General features: G+C 41.4%; 1 long non-coding RNA gene across 1 annotated transcript; it reads left to right on the top strand.

Annotated features, from left to right (window-relative positions):
- The first annotated feature begins 1,562 nt into the window (after nucleotides 1-1,562).
- On the top strand, nucleotides 1,563-3,174 carry LOC144234004 (uncharacterized). The gene is made up of 2 exons (XR_013335834.1): nucleotides 1,563-1,796; nucleotides 1,945-3,174. It is a non-coding gene; the product is annotated as an uncharacterized LOC144234004 (long non-coding RNA).
- The last annotated feature ends 6,612 nt before the right edge of the window (nucleotides 3,175-9,786 follow it).

Raw genomic sequence — 9,786 nt, 5'->3', positions numbered from 1 at the left:
TTCAAACATATTTAAGATGTCTCATTTTTTAATGGAAGATCATGATGATAATTTGGTCGTTACTTGTGAGATATTTCTACCTTTTTCCTATCGTACTTAGACAGGACTTCTCCAAAATAATAACAATATTTTTGCGGTAAGAAAGATGATCCCCCATCACTCTCAAAGATATCCACATTCTAATCACTGGAAACTGTGCATATATTATCTTACACAGCAAAAAGGAATTCAGGGTGCAGAGAGTATTAATGCAGCTAACAGGCTGGATACAGATGAGAAAATATAGATTTAGAAAGTAGCAGGTCGTTGACGATCTCAGCAAGGGAAACTGAGGAACAGAAAAGAAGCTGAAGCATCAAATTATTTTTTCAAGAGCATTATCTGAGAAGGAAAGGGGAAAATTATTAGTGTGTCCCTGGTCCTTTAAAACCCTCTCCTGAATATTGTTCCATAGAGATTAGTAATATTTAACAGAAGATATAATCCACCTTGAAAATGTTATAGTAACTATGGGCTGTACGTAATAATGACTCTCTTTACATAATATTGCTACAAGGAAAAGTAGATGCATTACTTGAGTTCATTCCAGTAATTTTGCTGGGTTTATGAGCACCCAATCCAGTATATTCTGTCCGCCTGACTCTAACTATGCCAACAAGGTAAATTAGTATATTTGACAGACGAATAGAGATGTTATAATTTTATAATCCTTCCCAAACGCAGACCATTTTGTGCTTACAATTAAATAGCCTTTGTCCACGGCCTAATTAGTATAACTGGACTTAACTCCGAACGGAAGGTCTGCCTCACCGTCCACAGTTTTATACGAATTATTGTGTTCATGGACAAGCCTGCCACGGCAAACAACCCGCACAAGGTCACGCAGCAAATCAAAGCAGTGGTGTGGATTCCAACTGAGGTCTGACTGGTTCCCAGGCCTAATCTTCCCACCCTTCTACCTATGTCAGCCCGCACTCCCTGCGGCAATGGAACAGAGTCCTCACTCTCAGGGCACTCAGTGTAGAAGGGAACACAGAGCACACAAGAGTATCGTGTGAGCAGTAGTAACACAAAGAACAACACAACGCGGCTATCACTTCGGGAACCCCTACCACTTGGCCGACTTTGGGCTGAACACTTCGTATATCCTCAGGTCAACTATGTGAAGTACGGATTAAGCGCGTTTCACAAACCAGGAAACTGACGCAGGGAGATTCCGAAAATCGCACAATTATTAAGCAACGACACTGAGTCCCCGTGACCGCAGTCCAGGCTCTGTAACCACCCACACTTGGGGTTAAAATCTGGCTCTGAGGTGTGTTAATTCCGTGGCCTCCGGCTAGCGCCACCCTCGACGAGGGCTGCCTAACAACGCCCCGTGCGCGGGCCATTCCTTGAGCGCCAGGGTCCGGGTCTCGCGCCCGCCGCACCACCGGCTCCCCTGCATCCGCCCGCACGCTTCCCCGCGTCCCTCTGCGCTCACCTCTCCACCTCCATCGGCAGCAAGGGGCCTCGCATCGCCGCGCGCAAACGCGACCNCGGACAGACGCCCGCCAGGCGAAAGCAATCGATCGCCCGCATCCAAACCCGCGTCTCCGCCCGGAAGTGAAGCGGCAGAGCTTCGGTTCTGGCGCCCCGGCCCGCGAGGGGGGGTTGAGAGACTTGAGTCGGGTTCGCTGTCGCGTTCGAACTGATCTGGAAACGATACCTCCCATATTCTAGACTGATTCTTAGAACACTCCCTTGCACGTAGCCTCCGTGGGTATTTGTGGGATGGAGAGCTTGGAAACAAAAATGTAAGTGCTATGAAAGGTTAGGTGGGATGGTAATCAGTGTAATATCTTGCTATCCTTGAACCTTCAGTGGTAGTGCGTTTACTGCCAGATGGCCTGTAATCCCGTCACTTACGAATGTCAATTTTCTATTCATTCGGTAACCATCCAGCACGGCACACCTTTCGGTGCGTCGTTGGAAGCAACGGAACAGAGAGGAAAAGATACCAAGGCTGGCAGTCCAACAGGCACACAAACGAACTTGTGCATTTGGTGGCTTAGGGAGCAGCGCCCACGTGTACCATTTGCCTGGGTGAGTCAGAGAAAGCCTACCAAGTACGGTTTGTGATAACATAATAGCAGAGTGCAAGTGGAGTAACACTTCCCATGCTGTCCCTGAAATCTTCCCATCTGTCCTCGCCTCTCGGTTGCCGCCCCCTGGTTTCACTCTTTACCTTCCCACCTATTAAGGTAGCGCCTAAGTGGTCTCCAAAGGAGAGAGTCCTGACCTCCTGCTTTTAGGACTGCTCCAGTACCAGTCATGTCCACAGGACTGTAAGGTCAAATATGGGCTGGGGTAAAGGAAAGAAACTTCACTGTGATTTTCAAGTCCATCTTTGACATTGCTGAAAGGTATCTAAAAGTTAACAAAGATGGTGGGATTCTTCTGCCCTTGCCTACAGTGTTCGTTCTGATTTTCTTAGCATGGAACATCAAGCCTTTTGTACTGCAACTTTGAGGTCAAAGGCTGCCTTCCTGCTTGTATCCCCTATTCACTCCATACTTCATCTACAGGAAGACCGCATTCCCTGAGTATTTGGTGAACTTCCACAACTACAAAATGCGCCTCCAGGGAAATCAGGTTCATGAAGCCTCCGGACTCTGCAGGCAGTGTTAAATTAATCCCCCCTCAGAACCTGTGACTCATATATATCACAAAGCACTGATCACAGCCTATTATTTTTAATGTATAAAGACTGCCTTCCACTATACAGTTGACCTTTGGACAACATGAGGGTAGGGGTGCTGACCCCATGTAGTCGAAAATCTGCATGTAACTTTTGACACCCCTCCACTCCCAAAAACTGAACTATTAATAGCCTACTGTTGACTGGAAGCCTTACCGATGACATAAAGTCAATTAGCACATGGTTTGTATATGTATTACATATGGCATTAATAAAGAATATGTTAAGAAAATCACGAGAAAATATTTACAGTACTGTACTGTAAAAAATCAGCATAGAAGTGGACCCACACAGTTCAAGGCCATATTGCTCAAGGATCAATGTATATAAGGATATAAGCGATGTGAAAAGAGGAGAGTACCACTGTTTGAATCTTCAACATCTATACAAGTCTCTAGCATACGGCAACTGCTTAATAAATTCACTGAATGACTGATGATGTGATTTTAATAAAAGTCTTCTATGCCGGTGTCTTGATCGAGTTGGGGCTATGAAGGTTTGTGGCACACTTCATTTGTTCAAAGGCAGTTTCGCCCCTTGTTTGGGGGGGGGTGGGGGAAGCAGCTGGAGTGATCCAAAGAAGGTGAGCTAAGGTTTTAAAACCTCTGGCTCTGTGCTGCCCCCTAGGGGAGCTGTCCACTAAATAAGTGGAGCCTGTTTTAACATTCATTGAATAAACATTTTTTAGCACGTGTTCATCTAGCACAGTTATAAAGGTCGAAAACATTGTACCTGCTCTCAGGAGCCTGTACCTTCACACACAGTCACAAATGGAGACATGCAGGCTTTATCACCTTTGGAAACAAATAACAGTCCCTTACCCAACCCTTTAAACTGAGAGTGAACAGGAGGATTTGTCCAATTGGTAGGATTACTAAATTTCAGCCTAGAATCTTCTACTGATCACCTGTGTGACCCTGGGCAACTCGTCTTTTTTCTCTGGCTTCATCTTCCTCTTCTGTAGAATAAGGGTCTTATTCAAAGACGGGTGATCTTTTGAGAAACTTTCACATTCTCTGACACCTTAATAAATGCAGGCCCTATATCAATTGTAGGAGAAGCTGAGGCTTTTAGCTCTGACAAGAGCCTAGATTTTTTTTCTAGCAAAGAGATACTATTTTCTGGGGCCAACTGTGGCTTGAGTGCATGGAATGGATTGGCACTTGGCTATCTATAGGCTTCTCTGATCTTTACATACCAGAACTTCAGAGAAAGACCATGGTAAAAGCAATCAGCAGAGCGAAGGAAAGTGGGGGAAAGGATGACAACTGTGTGCTTCTTGCTTTCCTTAATGGGGAAGGGAAGCAGCAGATAGGAAACAGAAGGCAACCCCTGGGGCCTTCGCAATATTGTAAAGTCCAAGGAACTGCTTGGGAGTGGACACCTTTACAAGGGTTTTTCAAGATGTGTTTCCTGTATGCTTAAAAAGGGTCATACTCCATGTACTTGGTCTGCTCGCCCAGGCCCTTCCCACCCAAATCACCAAACAAGCCTGAAGAACCTCACTGCTGAGCCTTTGTTGGTGAAGAGCTGGGATTTCTGAAAGTGGGGTGTTTCCTCACACATAGTGTCCAGTGTAGGATTTGGAGTTTCTTATTCCCCAATGCCTGAAGAAAACTTTGATTTGCCCAGAAAAGATTCTCCAGATCAGGGAAAAGGCAATTTGCGAGGATATCCCTCTGCAGCATAGGAATAAACATGCCCCGCAGTGATACAGACTGGTGACTCATGCAGCTGAGGGCAGACCTCAGAGCTGCCCACCAGGGCCACTTGTCCCAGAGGGTCCCTTCCCACGCAGGTGCCCACCATGTGCGGCCTGGGTATGTGTACCTATGTCTGTGTGGAGCAGTGTGTTTGCGGAGCAGCAGGTTTAATGGACCAGCAAGAAGCTTTGCTTATTACTGCCCAGAGGAATCTGATGCTCAGGAGCCCTGGTTTTCTGCGGTTAATGTATGTTGGCAAGGAAGAGGGAGGTGAGAAAAAAATAGGAGACAGCAGAACAAAAAGCATGAAGGCAGAGGAAATGGCTGATGAACGGGAGTAGAGCCCAGCTGGTTGGAAGCTCCTCAAAGCACCAGATGTGGAAGGTTTTCTCATCTGTGGCTTGTTATATGTCCCGGTTGTGGAGTGCAGGGTTTCTATGGCTCTGCTGGGCTGAAGGCATCAGCCAGTCCTTGGGGACCCAACTCTGTACAGAGCACGCAGTAGCTGAGGCAGCCGAGGCGATTCGCCCAGGCTGGAATCTCCTGGCCCCACAGTATCTAAAGGCAGAATGCAGAGAGAGAACAGGCAGATTCATGATGGGACCCCTGTAGAGAGAGCCACCCTGTGCCAGAGCTGGGCTTCACTGAAGTGGAGCCGCTGAATTTGGTCTTGTGTGGTCTGAGCACGCCCTCTGGTGGCGCTAGGCAGTGACTAAGGCTTTCTCACACCGGGATTTCGGGTGGGAGCATCATAGACCAGTCATGCCTCTCAACCGTTTCGTCCTCAAAGTCTGGTCTCCACTCCCACAGTCTAGAGGAAATAAAAAATCCCACTGCAGAAATCGTTCGTCCACTTCCCCCCTCTCATTTGCTGAGGCAGCCAGAAGGTTTAAACATTGCCCAGTTTTGATCCTTAGGATCAAAAGGCAGAAAACAAGCCAGTAAAAAGAAATGTTTTTAATGAATTATCTGAAGCAATGACTTCAGACAGAATGTCTGTCATCTGCAAGCAAATTCTTTTTCATCTACTGGTCAATGCTAGTAAGAGCCTCTCCTTTATCGCCTGTCTTCTTTGCCTGTTTCCCTACTGAGGGCCTCGCATACCTCACTAGGTTAATTGGCCGAGACAACCACAAAACTGCCAATTCACAGGTAAGTTAACGGAGACCGAAGTGGCTTACATAATGTGTGTAAGCTTTGGAATCTCTTTGTAATGTCTGTAATCTAACAAACTGACAAGATTCCTGTTCAAGTCTATCAGTTCGTGTATTTTCCCACTGAACTTTGCTGTTTGCCAGAGACATAGATCATGCAGACCTTTCCACACAGGATTAACTGCTACTGACAGATGTCTGTGCAATGTTATTAACAAACTGTTTTAGATGTGACATTTTGATAAGAACTTTATTACTAACAATTCTTACCTATTTAATTGCTAACATCTGTTGAGTGCTTTCTCTATGCCTCCGTTCTAAGCTTTATATAATTAACTCACATCTCTATGTAATCTCTGTGATCTATGATCACTATGATCACATCTCTCTAGAGATGTGAGTTACATTGTAATTGTACACAAATTGTACATAGATTACATTGCTACTGTTATTCCCATTTTCCACTTGAGGAAACTGGGCCACCAAATAGTTAAAAATATTTCCCTAGATGATATGCGTATATTTAACTTATAGAATGTAAGGTTCCCCACTGTGGTTCCTCACTAGTTCTCTGTGACAGAAAAGAGTTTATTTTCTGTCAAGTGTTTTTCTGCATCTTGATATGATTATGTGGTTTTTGCTCTTAATTCTATTGATGTGGTATTACATACTAATTTTTTAATGTAAAGTCAGTCTTGCATTCCTGAGATAAACCTCACTTGATCATGATGTATAATCCTCTCCATATGTTATTGGATTCAGTGTGCTCATATTTTGTTGAGGGTTTTTGCATCTACATTCTCAGGAAGCACTGGTCAATCCCTTTATTGTTATGTCTTTGCTTGGTATTTGTATCAGGATACTAACTTCATAAAATGAGTTAGGAAATGTTCCATTTTCTTCTACTTTTTTGGAAATGTTTGTAAAATTGGTATTAATTCTTCTTTTGAATATTTTAATTAATTTTAATTAATTAATATTAGCATTCAGCTAGAATCTTGTGAATATTAGAATTCACAACAAAGCCATCTGGATCTGGGTTTTTCTTTGTGGGTATTTTTTTTTTTAAAATATGAATTCAGTACCTTGTTACAGGTCTATTCAGACTTACATTCCTTCTTCAATCAGTTTTGGCAGTTTGTGTCTTTCTAGGAACTTGTTTATTTAACCTAAATTACCTAACTCATTGGCATAGAATTCTTTACAGCATTCCCTTAAAGTTTTTTTTTAATTTTAATATCTGTAAGGTTGCTAGTAATGTCCCCTCTTACATTCCTGATTTTAATAATTTGCGTCGTTTCTTTTATTTTAATCAACCTAAAGGCTTGTCAATTTTATTGGTCTAAAAAAAAGAACCTTTGGTTTCACGGATTTCTCTATTGCGTTTCTGTTCTCTTTCATTGACCTCTTTCTAATCTTTATTTACTTTGTTTGCTTTTGGTTTTGTTTGCTCTTCTTTTTCAAGTGTGTTACAGTGAAAGGTTAAGTCACTAATTTGCAATCTTTTCTTGATATAGGCGTTTACAGTTACACATTTCATCTAAGTGCTGTTTTGATGCATCCCATAGTTGTGGTATGCTGTATCTTCCTTCATTTGGATTCACCTCAAAGTATTTATTATTTCAATTTTGATTTCTTCTCTGACCAGCAAGGCATTCAATTACTTCATTTTCACATACATGTAAATTTCCAAAATTTCCTCTATAGTTGATTTCTTACATATGTTTGAAATTAGTATGACTGAAATCTTTTTAAATTTATTGAGGCTTGTTTTACAGCCTGGCATTAAGTCTATCTTGGAGAATGTCTTCTGCTCTTTTGGGCAATCCACAGATGTCAGGTCAAGTTGGTTTACAGTGTTGTTCAAGTCTTCTATTAACTTAGGTAGGTGATCTTCTGGCTAGCTGTTCTATAGATTATTAAAGGTGGGGTATTGAGGTCTCCTACTATAATTATAAAATTGCCTTTTTCTACATTTTTGCTTCATATGTTATTGGGTTTGTGTTGTTAGTTGTATATATGTTTTATAATCATTATATCTTGACTATTGACCATTTATCATTACAAAATGTCCTTCTTTGTCTCTTGTAATAATTTTTGCCTCAAAGTATACTTTTTCTGATATTAGACAGCCAAAGCAGCTCTCTTTGATTACTATTTGCATGGTACACATTTTTCCATCCTTATACTCTCAACTTACAAGTGTCTGAATTTTAAGTGAGCCTCTTGTAGACAGCATACAATTAGATCATGTTTTTTTAATCCATTCTGTCAATCTTGTGAATATAATTCTTTTATATTTAATGTAAACTGATAGGGGCGGCTGGGTGGCTCACTTGGTGTCAGACTTTGGCTCAGGCCACAATCTCGCACTTTGTGGGTTCAAGCCCTGTGCTGGGTTCTGTGCTGACAGCTAAGAGCCTGGAACCTGCTTTGGATTCTGTGTATCCCTATCTATCTGCCCCTCCCCCACTCATGCTCTGTGTCTCTCTCTCTCTCAAAAATAAACATTAAAAAAAATTTCATTAATGTAAATTGATAAGTACACTTTCATCTATTTTTACTATCTTCTATCTGTCTTTTGTATTTGTCTCTATTCCTTAACTGCTTTCCTTTGTATTAGGAAGATATTTTCTAGTGTAATGTTTAATTCCTTTTATGATTTTTAACTACATTTTTGAGTGATTTTCTTAAAGCTTCCTCTAGGGCTTAAAATATACATATTACTTACCAGAATCTACTTCAGATTTATACAAACTTAATTCCAGTAAGATATAAAAACTTTCTTCCTATTTACCTTATCCTTCCCTACTTTTTTGGTGCTATTATTTTTATACATATTACATCTATGCATCTCACGTCCAACAAACATATTATAACTGATTTATGCTCTTCTAAGTATTTTGAAGAAGTTTTAAAAAATTATTTATAAACTTAAATATTAGCCTTCTTATTTATCATGTTTGGTTCTCTTCTTTGCTTCCCATCGATTCAATTATCATCTGGTGTCGTTTCCTTGCTCCAATAAAACCTCATTCCCACTCCCTTCTTTTGCTCTATAATATTGTCTGATATATTACATTTCTATATGTAGACCTCAAAATACATTTTATAGAAAGTGATTTATTTGTTCTTAAACAAATTAAGAAAGGGGAAAATTGTAACTGTAATTATTTATTTATTTTGAAAGAGAGAGAAAGAGAGAGAATCCCAAGCAGGTTCCACGCTGTCCGTGCAGAGCTCGATGTGGGGTTTGAACTCACCAACTGTCAGATCATGACCTGAGCCAAAACCAAGAGTCAGACACTTAAGCGACTGGACTACCCAGGCACCCCTGTAGTTGTACTTCTTAAAAAATAATTACCTAATTACCTTTTATCAGTGCTCTTTGCCGTTTCTTATGGATTTGATTACTTTCTGGTATACTTTCCCTCTTTCTCTTTCCTCATTCATGTCTATTCTATTGATGACCCCATCAAGGGCATTCCTGTTACACTGTTTTTGATTTTGAGAATTTCCCTTTGATTCGTGAAACTTCCACCTCACTGCTTACATTACCCATCTGTTCTTGTACGTTGTGTATTATTTTCCATCAGAACTCTAAACATCTTAATTACAGTTACTTTAAATTCTCAATCTGATAAATCCAATATTCCTGCCGTATATGAATCTGATTATAATGCTTGGTCTTTTCAAACTGTGCTTTTTGTATTTTAGTGTGCCTTGTAGTTTCTTTGTTCAAAGTTGGACATGATATCCAGCTGGACTGGGTAAAAGAACTCTGGTGAATAGCCTTCAGTGATGTGGTGGTAATGTGAAGGGGGAGAACATTCTATAGTCTTATTAGGTCTCAGTCTTTTAGTGACCATGGTCCCGCATGACCTTCACTACTACCTCTCAGTCTTCCTCCCCACACCCTCACCCCATTTAGGTGTAACAGGAAGGCTAGAAGGGGCTGATGTTGGGTATTTCCCTTGCCCCAGAGTTGGTTAGGCTCTGGTAAAATCCAGTGTGATTCATCTTTAGCAGGAGTTTCCTTTGAGGCCAGGCTTTTGTTACAGAGAACAAAATTCAGGGGACATATTTCAGAATAGTTGATTTTTCCTCCCCCTACTGAAACCACAAGATTTTCCTCTAATATTCACTATAAGAACCTGGTGGGATGCCAGGAACTAAATAAACCTCACAA

Source organism: Crocuta crocuta, unplaced genomic scaffold, assembly GCF_008692635.1.
Source record: "Crocuta crocuta isolate KB4526 unplaced genomic scaffold, BGI_CrCroc_1.0 scaffold55, whole genome shotgun sequence".
Taxonomy (NCBI): domain Eukaryota; kingdom Metazoa; phylum Chordata; class Mammalia; order Carnivora; family Hyaenidae; genus Crocuta; species Crocuta crocuta.
The sequence above is the reverse complement of the archived record's forward strand: the minus strand, read 5'-3'. Positions and strand labels throughout refer to the sequence as shown.